Raw genomic sequence first — 16,715 nt, forward strand, 5'->3', positions numbered from 1 at the left:
CAATTTGTAGTCCAACGGCGTTTCTTAGGGTGTGGTGAGAACTTCTTCATGCCAACTCCATTGAGTCAGATATGGAGCAGGGCATGTTTTAATACAGTGTTCTACATGCTTGATTGATCGCAGAGGGAACCCTTTTGCTAATATATAATCCAGACACATCATACACTATGGGTTTTGTCCACATGGGTCTAGGACCTGATCCAAAACCAACAGAAAGTCCTTAGAAAGTTTCACAGAGGCATAATGAGAACAGAGAAAACCTTTTCCCTTTTGATCTTGCTTCCCATGGGAGAAAGAGGAGTGGGCTGATGGCAAGAGGGATACCTCCTCTCCTCCTCTCTCTCTGCCTTGCTGGTGATGCAAATCCTCATTTCTAACCCTTCCCTGGAGCCTTCCCTGGCCCATTTTACATAGGGCACCTGAAATCAGAGAGGAGAGCTGAGTCCTGGGAAAGCTTCCCTTGAAATTCCCAGCTAAAACTGACCTTCTGCAGCCTTTGTGTGTTGACATGAATAACTCTTTCCCCCACAGGACTTCAGACTGCTTTCTACAACACAGTTTTGGTGGAGTTTTCTTGTGGTGGCCATGGGAGGAAGCATGAGGGAATACAGCTGTTGCAGCCCCATGAGACTTGAACCATCCTCTTTTTGCTTTATGACAGGAGTTAGGAAGAATATTTGAATGTTTGAATGTTTGTTCAGACCCCACTGCTGACACACATGGCTCAGCAGCTCAGCAGAGTGTGGTGGTGGGCACACACATATTCTGCAGCTATTGCCAGCTACAGAAATCCTCTCTGTACCTTTATTACACCTTCTTATGGAGGAATTAAAGCAATGACAACACTTGAGGAACTGAGCCTCACTGCTGCTGTTGAAGAGAGGCAGGAAAAAGCTTGTGCCATCCCCTCATCCTAAAATAGGCTGATGTCTAAGGAGGTGAAATGATTTATTTATATTTTGCACAACAATTCATCAGGAGAAAGACTCAATTCATCTGCTGAGCACAGTAGTCCTACATCCATTAATTACCATAGAGTTCATGTGATCCAGTTCTGTCTCCTAGGGAAATGCTGGGATTTGAGGTCTTCCCCCTATATTCCCAGTCCGTCAATGCAGCTGAGCAGCATTCACCCCCATCTGCCCACATCACCCCCTCCTTGCTTGGCAAAGCATCGGCGGCATCCTTCTGAGAGGAGGCAATGGTGTTCAGCTACCACTGACTCACACACTTGGCTCTTCTGTCTCTAGCAGCCCTCTGAAAAACATCCTTAAATATTGTTAAAAGCCAAAGGACATACCTGCCTGGCTGAACTGGCACCCGAGACTGTTAGCAACCTTTTTACCAGCCCAGATTATGGTATTTCATCTTAAATTCCCAGGTATAAGCAATTACAAGGGCTGGCTGGTGAAATGCTTTTTGGACATGGGCTTTCTCTTGCTGTAGCCTATTCAGCAGGAAGGAGAGTTACTTTCTTGTGATTAGATTCTGCAGGCATATGAGATTTGTTGTTGGAACAGAGGTTTTATATATAGTAAAATGCTCCCAGGTGTGCTTTTAGCAATGCTTCTGGGCTAAAGCAAATATTTATTAATAAGAGTCACCCAAACTATATTATGCACTAAAGCAGAGCTGGAACAGGGTGCTTTTGCTCTGATTCAGAGAGCTGATTGAATTCAGTGACAGATGCCAAGTATTTATGTCCTTGCTGAGTTTATCTGTTAAATTTGAAAGTGTTAAAAGCAGGACTTATTTTTGGAGTAAACATATTAAATAGTGATGAAGATTTCCAGCTTGGTGCTGGTAGGATGGTATTATATTATTATGTGTTTGTCCGAAAGTGTACTGCTCAGACCATCAGAATAGAAAGCTGTGGGGGCAAGAGTTTGCTCTAGATTTACACCAGAATACTTGAGTTCAGAGAGCTTGGTAGCATAAAGAATACAATTTATTCTATATATACAACTGCATATAATATATTGTTACACAATTGTAATATTTGCTGTAAAGTTCTTGACAGTTGCCCATATTTATGCATTAACATGGAGAGTATTTTAATTTTAAATATGTTTTTTAGCATATTGACAAATATCCAAAATCTAAAGAAGCCGTTATTGGCTTTGGAAACCACTGCAAACACACCTCTTTTGCTCACTCTCCTTCCTAGCAGTATTTTGTGTTTCTTTGATTAATTTATTCTATTACTTCACCTAAAAAAGCCCCCATTCTTTATTTTTGTTTATAGCTTGTTTCTAGTTCTTAATGGTTTTAAATTCTTTTGATTTTATCATCACCTAATTAATGAGTATTTTACCCTATTAGTCATTATTTAGCCTTTTAATCTTTCCATGGGCCTTCTTGAAACCCTTGAATGGTGCCTCTTTACAGCTGAACCAAGACTCAGGGTGAGGATGAACAGCTGACCCATAAACTTCAGTCAAGTTGTCGCATTTCCAGTGCCTCTGAGCCATCTTGTGCCTCAAAAATTAATGCTATGTACAAATTGCCTTCTGCCATGCTCCACCAAATACTGAGATGCTGTAATTATTTATGACAGTTAAAATCTCCTGATGTATTCAAATAAAAGCCAAGCATATAGGGAAAACACGTGCTGTGGAGGAAGGTCATAGTATGAAAGAAAAGATGGCTTGCTTTGTCCGCAGGTCACATTGACAGGCAAGCTAGAAATACATGTAAGAGATGCAGACCCAAATGTGTTAGATTTACGGGGGAACTCCGTAGCTGCTGCCATTGGACTATTTTCAGGTGTTTGGATGAGTGAATGACCCAAATATAGTTTAAGCCTGTGACTCTTTCATTTTAATAGCAATATAAATACAGTAGGTGAAGGCTAAGAGTGCTGCATCTAATTCATCAGTGTTGCTTTAGCAACATGGTGCAGGATGCAAATAGTCTCCTTGGTAACACTTCCTAAGTGTCATTAGATAAGCGATGGTTATAAACACAGAAGCAGATCAGAATGAGAGACATGCTCTTGTGCTTGTGTCTCATCTATAAAGTGCCTTTTTATAGCCCCAGACATCATGATCAGCAGGATGGCAAAAGGACAGAGGAAAGCTGTTTTGAGGATCGTAGTTCTTGTTCACGTTTTATATGTTGTGTTTTTAACCCAAGTCAGAAAACCCCACACCAGTGATGATGGGATTTTCTGGCTTGTTTCAAAAAAGGTTTTAGATAAAGTGAGAGTGTGTCCCTGCCTACTGATGGCACTTGTCAGAGTCATAGACCAAGTGTCTTCCCGACTCTCCAAGTGATGTAGATTGCAGACCTTTCTGCCCTCTACCCTAATGGCATACTCATGCCTTGGCGAGTTTTGGGTCTTCTCCCCTTCTGCTGAGCTTCCCCTGCCCCAGTATCTCTGCCAGAGGATTGCATCTTCAGAGCCAGATTTGGGTTTCTCTGTTAAATTCTGAAAGACCTTGCCTAGGGCTCAGCAACAAAGTAGGGATGAAGGTGAGAAATGGGGTTACTCAGTGCTCAGAAACAGGGCAGTTGTTTCTGCTGTTGGCATTGTCTTACAGAAAAGAGCCATGAATTGAGGCAGCTTTCCTAGCTCTCATGGTAATTGACTTCTTTTCCTAAAGCCTCAGCTGATGGACTGAAGGGATTGCATGGGAATCCTAGCTTTTGTTTAAACTCCCCTCAATTTTATACACTTCTCTGTTACAGAGAAAATCTGCAAGGTATAAAGAGAGTATGACCAATGACTCGACAATCAGAAAATGTACTAAAGAAACACCAATGCTTTTGTTTTCAACTAATCTTTATTTTAATCCCACTGGTCAATGACTCAGGATCTCATCCAAGGAGTCGGAATGCCTGATAATGTCAAACCGGAGCACATGAAGACAGTGGAAGGAGCCAAGTCCATGAGAGCATCAAAATAGGTTTATTCTGGTTTGGGGTGAAAGTCTGAAAGAGCAGATGGTTTTGTTTTATCATGAGCTTGACTCTGCTTCAATAGAAGCACACAATTGGTGAACTTTTGCATTGATTTTTTTTTCAAATCCTCTGAATCAAAGGTAAGCCAGACCCTTCAGGAAAACACCTGATCTGTGACCTCCAGCTCCACACACAAACCCAGTGACTGGAGACTGGCCGGTACAAGGGTCCCTTTTTCATTTCAGCAGAGTACTGCACCTTGCAATTTAGATACATGGCAAAAGACTGACTGCAAGTTTTCCTGTTCTAACATGAAAGGGAATTCGAACATCAATAATGTCTCTTTACGAGGAAAACTCAGAATAAAAAATGCCCAATCTTTCTCACAGCCCTTTTTTGCTCCCAGATCCTCTTGGAGTTCATCCATCTTCATCTCACTCATATCTTGTGGCCTTCATTGTAAATGTCAGTGCTAATTAATGAGACCTTGGTCCTCTCTGTAGTTAAGATGAGGAACAATCCAACATTTGTTTGTGAGATGGGTGCCCTTCCCAGGGGAAGGCAATGGGGCTGTTAGCCTTGTGTGTGACAAGCTGCAGGAGGTAAAGTCCGGAACACTGCCCTACCTCTGTAGTGTCAAAACCATGCAGATGAAGAGCTGGGAGAGAGAAATGTTTCCTAAACCTTTTAGGGATTAAAATGGAAAGTCTGGGCTCTTCTTACTGAATTGCCCCATCCCAGCCTGTCTCATCCAATCCCATTGAAGTGCTGGGCTCCTGGGAGCCCACAGGAGAGCACTGTTGAGTTTTTTTGCTTTGTAAAGGAGACATTGGGGTGGTTGGACCACAGGATGCCATTCCAGCCCTAAGGCAAAATGTTGCTGCTTTCCCTGCGCAGCATAATGACCTTCATGCAGTGGATCCTGGGACTGATTTGAAGGCAAAGTTTGTCTCTGCATCCAAATTGTTCTGCAGTAGAGAGACTGAGCAGCCGTTCCTCACCACCTTGGCCCGTGGCTTTGTAGGACATAGGAATTTTGGCGAATGACTCTGCTAAATGGGAGCTCAGCCCTCAACCCGCCCTCCCCTTTGCTGTGTGCAGAATAGAGCATTTCTCTCCAGGACAGCTGAATTGCTGTGCTTCTGACACGTGCCATTTCGATACCGAGTTCTTCAACATTTGTAAGCATAATTTTTTAAACTGCCTTGGGACAGGAAAATGATCTTTCTCCCCAATATTCCTGGCATATTTCTGCTGCAGAGCAGTGGGATAAAGCTTATGCTTCCTGCGAAAAATAAAGAGCAGGAGGGGTAAGTGAGGTTTTTCTGCATGCCCTCTCATGGTACTTTGAGGTCTCCAAGTAAAAACGTATGGAGGGCAAGAACAGACCTAAATCCTCTCATTGTCACCGCTTAACACACATGTCCCTGTGGTTCTTCACTGAGCTCTCATTTTGCAAAACCAAATTTGAAGCAATCCAGCACGATTTAGACCCGATTCAGACCTGGTCTAGCTGAAGAGCGGGCTGGCATTTTGCTCCCACAAACATCATAAAATGCAAAGTACCATCATATGTGACATTGCAGACTTTCCAGGTGGTCACAGACCAAGGTGGAGTTCAGCCTGAGACTCATTTCCCATGACAGGTAGGACCATGCCAAGCTCATTTGAATGTGTGCCACCCTTTTGACACCTGTGGGGATCTCAGGAGGTGCATTGGCCCTGCCCACCCCCTGGGGTGGTTAATGCAGCCATGCTGCAACCTTCACCTGAGCTGGTTCAGGCACTTCTGCAATCCCATCCCAAATAGCACCTCTGCGCAATGTCGGTTCATTGGCCGTTCAGCAGAAAGAGCAATGCTTTTATACTCTCAGCCCTGTTTTCTGCAGCACCTTGGTTTTCCTTGGAGATCTGTTCACACATGAAGCCTACCCCTCTCCTTGAGGCTGATAGGAGCACAGGGCCCTGTGATGAGGCTGTGAGCAAGAAAACCCCAAATCTCAGCTCACATACCTGAGACCAGGGGGGTCTGTGTTGTGCAATTGCAAACTCCCTTTAAATCAGTGTCTCAGTACAAGCAAGGCAGCTCTGTTTTTTTTTGAGACCTTGTGTTATTTTTCTTGGTCTGTACTGGGAATCAGGATTTTCACACCCCATTGTGGCTTCTTAAACCCACAAGGAAATCCTTTCTTTCCTCTCTTGATCAGTTGATGCTGTAGCTTTGCAATGCAGCCTCAGTTAGAGACAGGGGAGCACTGTAGGATCACACTGCGGCTCTGATGAGGCATGCTCCATCCCATATGGGGTGGTGACAGACATCACTCCCCAGCTCCTAGCCCCCACTGCTCCTGTCCCATGTGCACTGGCTGCTCCATATCTGCAAACCAGTCTCCCCTGCCAGCCCCCCAGTGCCAGATGCTGATCCCCATCCACCTCCTGACAATTGTGGTGGTCTGTAGATGGGGACTCAAGTGAGTCCCTGCAACAGAAGGGCATCCTAGTGCCCAACTCAGCAAATGAGATTCCTCTCTTTATCCCCCCCCATCCTGACCTCCAGTTCTCCCTTTGCTGCCTGTTTCTGTGAATATGCTCCATTTTGCATTTCTTCACAGAAAAATAGATGTGACTGCAGCCAGAAACCCTTCCCAAGCAGCTGGGTCAGCCACGGGGGAACTCTCCCTTTGACACAGAGGTCCCTCATTCAGTATTCACCTCTGACAACAGATGACTTTTGGCCAGTCTCTTCTTGTTCAGATGCGGGTGTTATCTGTCACTCACTGGGTGCTTCTTCTGCAGCTGGGAGCTGCTTTCACACCATGCAGTCATATGCTGTGTCTTGGACTGGCACCCTCTCTGTTATTTCTATATTTTTAGTGGCCTTCCTTGCTCAATAACATTCATTATCTGTATTTTTTTTGTGATAAGCATCTCCTTAGCAGAATATTAATGTATATAATTAAGATAGTATTTTGCTCTTGAATTACACTGTTCATCCCCAAACTGACTTAATTACACAGCTGCTCCCCTGTGTTAATTTAAAAGCTTAAATATGGAGATGGGGGCAAAATTTCTTCCTCCAAGGAGAAAAACTCCATTTCAAATTTCTAGCTGTGTTGAAAACCGTGGTTTCTCTGTTTTGAGGAGGGGAAGAAGTCAAGGGAATGGTACTGCTGATTTTTGTTCTAATCCTCTACATAAGGAGTGAACCAGAACCCCCCTTGATTTTTGCTTCCCTAACAGCCAGATGAAATCTGTCAGACAAGGCACCTGCTTTTCACCAGCTTCCAGTTTGCAAACCATAAACCTAGCTTAAACAGCAGCTTTAACCTCTTGGTGTTACAACAAGCAGGAAGAAAAATGCCTCCACACAAGCCTGGAGGATTACTTCAGCTTTCTGCAAGGCAGTTGAGAAGTTATATTCAATTTTGCTGTCAGTTCTTCTGCTTTAAAACATTGCCGCTGTAAACTATCAACCCCTCCTGCGAGTACATTCATGTTTGGAACTATGCAGTAAATCAGATTATAGCTGCCCTTTATTAATTCTGGTGCACAAGACTGCAGCAGTAGAGGTTTGATTCAGAGAAAATGAATGAGGATAGTTAAAGTCAAATATAAATAGAGCTCATTAAAAAACAAACAAGCTAGCCTCTGTTTCATTATGTGACTCTTAACTGCACCATGAGAATAGAAGTAGTTCTCATTAAAGTCCCCTAGCAGTCATGGTCTCTTCATCTTCTCCTGCAAACTTGCTCACAAGCTCTTAGGAGCTCCCAGGAACCTGAATCCAATCTGCACCTTGGAATGGGAGGGAAAAAGAGAAAGCAAACAGATGCCTGTGTGCATGTGTACACAAAAATTGAATGTAACCCTGCCAGCACATCCATGTCCCATTTGAGCTCCTAGCTGTGTCTGTATGGAGTACTACCACTCCCTGTATCTAAGGCCCCTCTCTTATGCTTTCAGAGGGGGTCTTTTCTAAGACCCCTCTCCTGACTTTGCTAGGCTAAGCCAAAGGAGCTCTTCGATTTCTCGTCCTCTGTCCCATGCTTCAGCTGGGGTTCATCCTGTGGGTGCTGGTGCTGCTGTGGAGCCAGATCCCCATTTCCCTCCAATGTACTGCTGCAGCCAACTGGTACCTGGGGATGGGCTTTGTCGTGGGGTCAGGATCGCTCCCTGGCTGCAGGGAGGAGCATCCCCTCTGTGCCCCTCTGACCACCAGGACAAAGCCCAGCATTGCCTGTAAAATAAGGAAAAGCTCCTTGTTCTCAAGCACAGCCTGTGGGGAGCCCCTGCCCTTTCATCATCATCCCTCAAGGAAAGCTCAGACTCTGGTTTACACAGTCCCCATCCCTGTGTAGGTGGGTTTGTTCATTTCTGGTGGGCTTTTAAGTACATATGTTTTGGGGGAAGGGAGAAAGTAAAACTGCAGTGATGCAGTCAGAGCATGGAAAAAATCCAGCTATGGTAACAAAATAGAGTGTATAGCAGTCTCTGAAGAAGAAGGAAAGGTTGCAGAGTGGTACCCAAAGCTTCCAATTCACTAAGATTCAAGCAAACATTAATTTTAATGAGGCTTCAGCTATTGCCTTAATGAATAGGTCACACTTACCTTCATGAGATCCTGGTCATGCAGACATGGCAACTGGGAATAGAGTCCTGGAAAGGATATTGAGCAGTGTTTGAAAGGAAGACCTGCAGTTCTGAAAAAAGAAGCTACTTTTAAAGCAGTCTTAAAGCATGTTTTCTTTCAAAAAGGGTCTGTTAGAGAAAAGGCCACATGAGTCTCATTACTGCTAGTGCAAAAACACCAGTGGGAGGTTAGTATTCTGCTAAGGGAATAAAACGGCAGTATCTCTTGAGCAAATCTATTCCCACATGAAGAAGAGAGCTCAAAAGCAAATAGCACCTGTATGCTATTTACAATTGCAATTGAACACATATGGAGCCTGTAAGGGCTGTATCAGTTGCACTTTTCTCATGGTTTCCTGCTGCTACAAGCACCAGTTCAATCCCACTGTTACCACCAGTTCTATCCCAGTATTAGTAGCACGGGGAACATGAGGTCATGGACTCCTCGATATTTTAAAGCAATACATCATCTACTCCTGCTCTCTGCAGTCTTAACTGGCGTGATGCCTGAGTGCCTGCCACAAGGGCTCCCTCTCTTCCAACTTTATGCAGAAAACCATTCCAAAGTTTTAATTATTTTTAATTCCTGATTGCAGAGCACTTTGGTGTGTGCAGATGGAAATCAGCAGAGAAGTGTTAGTTCATTGCACTTTAGCATTTTTTATGTATACATATGTTTTGCAAAAAGAGTTGCAGCTTACTCAGAACCTGGACTGGACTGTGCCTGACTGTTTAATTACTGTTCACACAGATGTAATTTGCAAAGTGTTAATTTCCAAAATCAGTGCACTCTAGTCCAATAAATATTTAATGCTTCCATCTGCCATTTTTAGGTTAGTTACCAACCCTGCTAGATGGAGTCTATGAAACAGTTGTCTACTGTTGACATAAAGAAGGGTTTTGAGATCCAGCTTGCATAGAAACCTAGAAAAAAAAACAGATTTCCTGAACCCAGTTATATTCTCTTTTCTAGATTAAATATGGATAGGGAGAACATTGCATATGGAGACAGGTTTATAGCAGGCAGGCCCCTGTAAAATTACATCTTAATTTTATGAAGGGAAATACATCGAGCCTTCCCTAGTGAGACTACGACTGCAGATCCCAGGTCTGAATTTTGAGACCAATCTAGCTGCAGCGTACAGCATCTTTTCCAGTGGGAACAGCCTAATAAAGTGGGGGACATTTCAAAGAGCAAAGAGGAGGTGGAGAAGCCCCTTGCCTGTGCAGGCAGCAGGGAGCGCATGGGGCAATGCAGGCAGCCAGGGCTCCTGTGGGTCTTAGTGGGATGTCGACCTTGCTTTCTGCAAAACTGAGGGCAGCAAAACTTGCCTCTCTCTGGCTGTGCTGCAGACTATTTAATTACTGATATTCATGGAGGATTTGGAGCTCTCTGGATGGGAATGCCCTGTGCCAATGCAAATGTCACTGCTCGCAGTACAACATGGGGGCCTCGATGATTAGTTCTGTTTTACTGTTTTTCTTGTGTAATTATGTTTAATTCATGTGTTGTTTCATCAAAGTGTCTGTCACTCAGGGCTTGGCCTCATCTTCTTAAATAGCTGGATATAAAATTACAATGTGTTCCTCCAGTGAGACCATATTTCCAGAACATCATGACAGCTTTATTATGACACAGGGTTTTCTGTTTAGCTGAACAGATACACTGAATTATCCTTTTAAAAAAATCAAAACCTCTTGCAGTTGGATCCTTAGATGTGCGCCATTTTCCATACAGGGTTACCCTAAATCAACATAATAAGGGTGGCCTTTAAGCTTTCTTGCTGGGTCAGGGTGGGACAGTAGTTACACAGGAGCCAAGTAGCAAAGCACCAAGCAAAGCATGGCTGATTTTCCAGCAGCAAATGTTCTCTCTTTGAGTCCTTCCCCAGCCTAGTGGCAGCTTCCAGGAATTATTCAGAAAGTAGTGAACTAGCAGGAATGTTCCTCATATCCTCACGGTGCCTAAAGCTCCTGTAGGAACCTGGAGAAACATTGCTGCCAGTACCACCATGCTTTAAATACCAGACCCCAAGCTGCTGCTGTGAGACGCTGTGAGATGGGTGGAAGCCTGTGACTGTAAATATTAATCTGTTGTTTGGATAATGCTTTTAGCAGTGCATTCAGATGATTGCCCAAAGCTATTCCCCCCTCTACTCTAAGCCTAATGGGACCTGAATGAAATTGTTTCCTGTATCTTTACGCTACGTAGTTGGATGTAATACCTGCAGCTAATGCACCAGGGACATGCAACAGCAAAGTTCTTAGAGCACTTGGTGAAGATGCTGCTGTAGTGGATGGATGGCTTTTGGGATGGGTAGATGTGTCAATCAATCTATAATGAGACAGCAGGGGCCCAGCTTAAATGCCTCTATGCGAATGCATTTAGCATGGGGAATAAACAAGAGGATTTAAAGATGTGCATATGCCTTCAGGGATATGATCTTACTGGCATCATGGAGACATGGTGTGATGGCTTCTATGACTGGAGTGTTGGAATCAAAGGATACAGGCTCTTCAGGAAGTTCAGGGAGGGGAGATGAGGAGGGGATTTTGACCTCTATGTCAATGACCAGCTGGAGTACATGGCGCTCTACCTGGGGATGGATGGAGAGCCAACTAAGAGCTTATGGGTAAGGATTAAAGGGAGACTGGGGACAGGTGGCATTCAACTGGAGGTCTGCTACAGGCCACCTGATGAGGAAGGCTGAGTAGATAAGGCCAAAGGCAAGGTCCTGCACCATTCGGGGCAACTGCGGGCACAAATACAGGCTGTGGGAGAATCAATTGAGAGCAGCCCTGAGAAGACAGACTTGGAGATGGGTTGACAAGAAGCAGGACATGACCTGGCAGTGTGCACTTGAAGCCCATAAAGCCAACCGTGTGCTGGGCTGTGCCCAGCAGGTCGAGGGAGGTGATAATCCCCTGTACTCCACTCTCATGGGACCCCACCTGGAATACTGTTTTCAAACCTGGAGCCCCCGGCATAAGAAGGATGTGGACCTGTTGGAGTGAGTGCAGAGGAGGCCATGAAGGTGATCAGGGGGCTGGAGCACCTCTCTTGTGAAGACAGGCTGAGAGAGCTGGGCTTGTTCAGCCTGGAGAAAAGAAGGCTCTAGGGTGACGTTACAGCAGCCTACCAGTACTTAAAGGAAGTCTATAAGATATCTGGAAAGGGACTTTTTACAAGGGGCATGTAGTGATAGGGCAAGGGTAAATGGCTTTAAACTGAAATGAGGTTGATTTAGATTAGATATTAGGAAGAAATTCTTTACTATGAAGGTGGTGGGACACTGGCACAGGGTGCCCAGAGAAGCTGTAGCTGCTTCATCCCTGGCAATGTTCAAGGCCAGGTTGGACAGGGCTTTGGGCAACCTGATGTAATGGAAGGTGTCCCTGCCCGTGGCAGTGGGGTTGGAACTGGGTGATCTGTAAGATCCTTTTCATTCTCTGAATATGGATTAAAAAAATTTGCTGTATTGTGGAACAAGCTTTTGAATTGCTACTGTGGTGGGCTATGCTTGTGTAACCAGATACTACAGTCTCTTTTTGGCCTTCATGTAGGTGGTGATGTGCCAGAAAGGGATAAAAAAAAGAGAAGCATGGGAAATGGTGTTGGAAGCATAATTTGCAATATTGCTTTGGCACAAGTCCCTCACTTTATTTTATTTTATTTTTTTAAGATGACTTTTAAACTGTGTGGGACAGGTTCTGAACGGCTGCTTCACAGCTTCATTAACCAGCACCTAACCTGACGAAATCCCCAGTGCCTGGAAATTATTATTAAAGCAAGCAGTCCTTTTGGCTAATGCCTGCGTCTCCACTGCACATGCTGGTCCTCTACTGTGTCCTGGGCAGTTTTCTTGGCTACTTTTATCTGATTTCTTGAGGGAGCCAGGACCGCTGAAGTGCAGGGGGGCAGGAGCTGTCTCACTGTTTCTTACTGTTGATCTGGACATCTGCATAGTGGCGAGGCAGTCCTACGGAGTGCGAAGCACTTTCTGTCCGTATCGTCTCCTTTGCAGCAGTCTCTGCAGGAGACCAGAATCTGAACACTGCAGAAATCTGCTTGTTAATGTAAGAGAGCATGGTCTGCTAGTCACAGCAGGGTTTAGTGAAGATAAATCCTTCTACTTGATGTTCCCAGCTCTCCCACGCAGATACCAAGGCATTTCACCTCTCTGCGCTTCACAGTGACTATGTGTAGGGACGAAGGAAGGAGAGACGCAGAGTTGCATTATTGTTGTCATGGTCTAATTCTAACCAGAACCAAGTGGCAGGAAAGAAACGGCAGTTCTCGGTTCCTGCTGCCGTCATTTAGACCCAAATTAGTGACTCAGTGTGAGCTCAAAGGAGGTTTGAGCTGATTAGTGTTGGGTCTGTTGCAGGCCCCCATTTCCTCCCTTGCAACTGGTGGCCACATGACAGAATCCATCTTTTTTTGGCCAAAAAAGAAACTCCTTTGCCCCCCATCTCTTATTTTGAAAGGTAGTTTCAGCTAAATCCCCTAATGGAAATGGGCTTGCTGTGCCATGCAGTATGTCCTGAAGTAAGGGATGGGGTGGGGTGGTCTGGCCAGGGAGAGAAGCCAAGTCATCCCTGTGGAAAGATGGTCTCATGTGGCTTTGCTGAAAATTGAAGGGATTGTACTGAAGACTGAAGGCATGTTTGAACTCAGGGTGTGGGTTGTCATTTGACCAGCCTGTTGCCTTGATCTGATGAGCTTTTGTGCAATTTATGGGAGATTCTTCTCCTGCTGACACCTCTTCTCTTGGTGATAGCCCTGTGCAAGCAGGACCTTCCTGGAGATGCTGGTACATGCACTGATTTGAGGGTTGTCCCTTGCAGCCTCCTGAAGGCCAGTTTCCCAGGGCTGTGATTTTCACTTTTTTGTTAACCAAGAGTCGAACTGTGCATCATGAATTCAGCAGGTGGAGCCAAAAAGGCAGCCTTATTGCTTCCTCCCATGTATTTCTACCACAGGATCCAATCTCCTGTCTTGCAGAGGCCAGGCAAGATCATTCAGTTTGCACAAGAGTGGGCCTCCTGCAAGACAGTACTTTGCTTCTTCATCATCTCACTACAGAGGTCTGATTATGCTGCCTCTGTAAGCTTCAGTCGAAGAACTTGCTTCCAAAGACCACATTAGTATTCTGCAAAGAAAATGGGAGTGCTTTCTTCATTGAGTCAGCTCAAAGGGCTAGTGTGTGTCAGCTATTGTAGGAAATAAAGTGGCTGCTGGAAAAAATTAAATATTTAAACAAACATATGTTTGCATTGAATTGTGTAGGTTCAGAAATTAAGTTGATTTAAAAAGATGGGGGCTCGTTCAGGAGAGCAGTGGTGTGAGAGCCAGCAGCCCCCCAAGACTGCAGGGTGAAACCCCTGGGTACAGGGGTTGACTTCCATAGTCTCCTGCAGGGCAGACAGCACACAAAGGGCCTTGTAAAAGAGATAAGCAAAAGCAAACTGGGGAATAACAGCACTTCTGTAAAACTACATTTCCTGGGTATTAGGGTAAATCTAAGCTACAGGAATTCAATAGTGCAAATCTGACTGATAGCCATATTAGTAAATAATAATAAAAGACCTGTGACAGTTCAGCTCTAGCTTGACTAATGTAGTGTGATTGTATCTATCTTGAAGAGAAAAATGCAATAGCACGGAAAGTTCCTTTCTGCCATTTATCAGGTGTGTGGATGTCATTGGATGACATTCAGGCCTGTACAAGGGACCATCACACATATACTTTAGGGTCTGTTTCGAGCCTTCTTAAAATACCCTGTTTCTATGTCCTGAGCCTTTGTGCTTGATGCAGTACACCCATTGTATGGAAAATAGCAACCTCCTTCCCATGTTTAATGTGAGGATTGTTTCTCTCTAACAGGCAGGAAAGAGTGAGATAGCAACCAAGGCAACCTGTTTCTCCTTTACTACATCAACAGCATTTGCTAGTGCTAAGGGGCCTCTGCAACCCTGGGCAGCAGTATGGATTGCGTATTTTTCTTATTTAATGACCAAGAGGAGCCAGAGCTAGGTGATAAACTTGGCTAAACAGCACGTGCTGAGTGAAAGGGCTTGCATCTGACCAGGTGGGAAATGGCAGGTTCATTACCTGCCTGTATTTCCCCAGGCATACCTGACGGCATTAAAAAGTTAGAATTATTTTGCTTTGGGTGGAGTTAATTGGGATTAATTGGAATGGGCTGCTGAGTCACCACCTCCAGTGTGCATATTAATGCCACCTCACACTCTTCTTCCTTCCAATCCAGTCTAAAAACGGAGGGATGGGAAGAGTGTCTGGCAGTATCTGTGTGGCAGAGGTGGGTGTTGAAGCTCTGAGTCCTTGCTCCCTACAGCGGTGTGGTGACTGCTGGGAAATGCTGCTTTCCACTAACACATTTGCTTTGTGTTTGCCTTTTCTGGTGGCAGCCAAGGCACCCTACATCTTTACTTCTTTTTTCCAGATAGACGCTGATGTTATGTGACTAGCCCAGGAGAGGTTTGCTTTGAGCAGTGAGGAGATATTGGGAGCTCTGCTTCTAACTGCAAGTGTGCAGATCCTAATCTGTAGCTCAGATGAATTCTCAGCCTTATTTTCTTTCCAATAATGCTTCTTAGGGCAAAGAATAGAACATAGAGGTAAACCTGCTCTCGTTCACTTGGATGGGAACAGACCCTGGCTTTCAAAGTGGTAATAACCAGTGTTGTTGGAGCTTATCTTACAGTAAGCCAGAGGGCCCATGCAGGATTATGGTCCATGTGCTCTGGTGCAGGAAGAAATATGCAGGCTCTGCCTTGGAGAATGTACACCCTTCTTAAAATGGTCTCATAAAGATCTGTATGACTTGCCTGTCAGGCATTAGCTCTGTGTCAAAAGGAACAGTTTTAAGTGCTCAGAAGTTCAGCTTTTCTTTTTGGTTGTTTTAAAGCAAAACTAAATAAATTAAAATGGCCACTTAAGTAAGGTAATGTTATTTCCAGCTTTCTAAGAAACTGTTGGAAAGGGAAAGTGCAAACCTTTGCTGGGTTTGGCAGCTTCCTTGGAAACTCTATCCTTGTGTGTGAGTACATTAAAAATAATGCTATCTGGCAGCTTTTTTTGAGCCTGGAAGCTAAAAGGTAGTACCCAAATCTGTATCATGAACTTCTTGCATCTTCATGGAATCAGAAGTCATTACTATCTCAGACTTACCACTCAAACTCATGGAGAGGAAAACAGCTGGTCACACTTAATTTTAATGACGTTTCAGTATTACATCGTTCTTCCCCTTTCCCCAAGCCTTGCAATGAGGTTTGTGTGCAATAACGCAGGATGAACCTCACTAAGTCTCTCCAATGGCCAATTCTTGTGTTTAAGTTTGCTGGGAGCTTTCCTGCTGATGCCTGCTGCTATATTGTCTCTTCAGCTGGGAATCCATCCAAGTCTGTAAGCAGAGATGAGGCTCAGCTTCTGAGTTTGGACCTAGTTCTGGAGTGCCAACTGGCCGAGTGTTGGGTACCAACTGTACCAACTCAGCTAATAAATCACACTGTCTTGGGTGACAAAAATCAGGTTCTAAATCTAGGATGCTAAAAGTGGTAACTGTTAGTCAGCAGGGAAATACATACTGTTTTTTTATACCCTCTCTCCTCTTCCAGGCATTTACTAATCTGAGATGTGTGTTGCTGGAAACATCTCTATTCTTTTGCATGTCTCTTTCCTTTATTGCATAAAGACTTACCCATTCAACACTTACACAGTGCAAGAGTATTAGTAAACATAAGCTTGTTGGTATTTGGCATGGCCAAATCTTCTGACTGGAGGGAAAATGTACACCTTAAAGGTTTGGGATAATAAAACCCCAAATGTAACCTGTGTTTGAGAAATAACCATGGTCGATGTTAGCCCTAAGGGTGTTGGGGTTTTCACTTAGCAGTGAAATGAGATCCTTGAACGAGAACTGTATAATTGTGCTGGAGATTTGTGCCTGGAGTTGCTGCTTCTGTTTGTCTTCAGTGTGACATGAAGAACTTTCTAAGGACACTGAGAGGTGGCAGTTTTACAGCTTTCTTTAGCTACAAGATATCTCTCTGATTCCCCTAAGAATTGGTTTCTTTACCTCTCTGCTGCAGGGAGACTTTCTTTTTTTTTTAACTATTACCTTGACTAACAATGATAAATGATAGTTAAGATGGTAAAT

At 44.3% G+C, this 16,715-nt stretch overlaps 1 protein-coding gene and 1 long non-coding RNA gene across 3 annotated transcripts in view; one reads left to right on the forward strand and one right to left on the reverse strand.

Moving 5' to 3' along the window:
* NEURL1 (neuralized E3 ubiquitin protein ligase 1) overlaps nucleotides 1-16,715 on the forward strand; it is a 157,625-nt gene that overhangs the window by 10,030 nt on the left and 130,880 nt on the right. The window lies entirely within an intron of this gene.
* On the reverse strand, nucleotides 7,524-8,627 carry LOC130605494 (uncharacterized). Its single transcript, XR_008973723.1, has 3 exons — nucleotides 8,513-8,627; nucleotides 8,040-8,140; nucleotides 7,524-7,698 (listed from the first exon to the last, which is right to left on the reverse strand). It is a non-coding gene; the product is annotated as an uncharacterized LOC130605494 (long non-coding RNA).

This window comes from Pezoporus wallicus, unplaced genomic scaffold, assembly GCF_028554395.1.
Source record: "Pezoporus wallicus isolate ANWC-B61680 ecotype Strahan unplaced genomic scaffold, APGP_CSIRO_Pwel_v1 contig_3365, whole genome shotgun sequence".
Lineage (NCBI taxonomy): Eukaryota > Metazoa > Chordata > Aves > Psittaciformes > Psittacidae > Pezoporus > Pezoporus wallicus.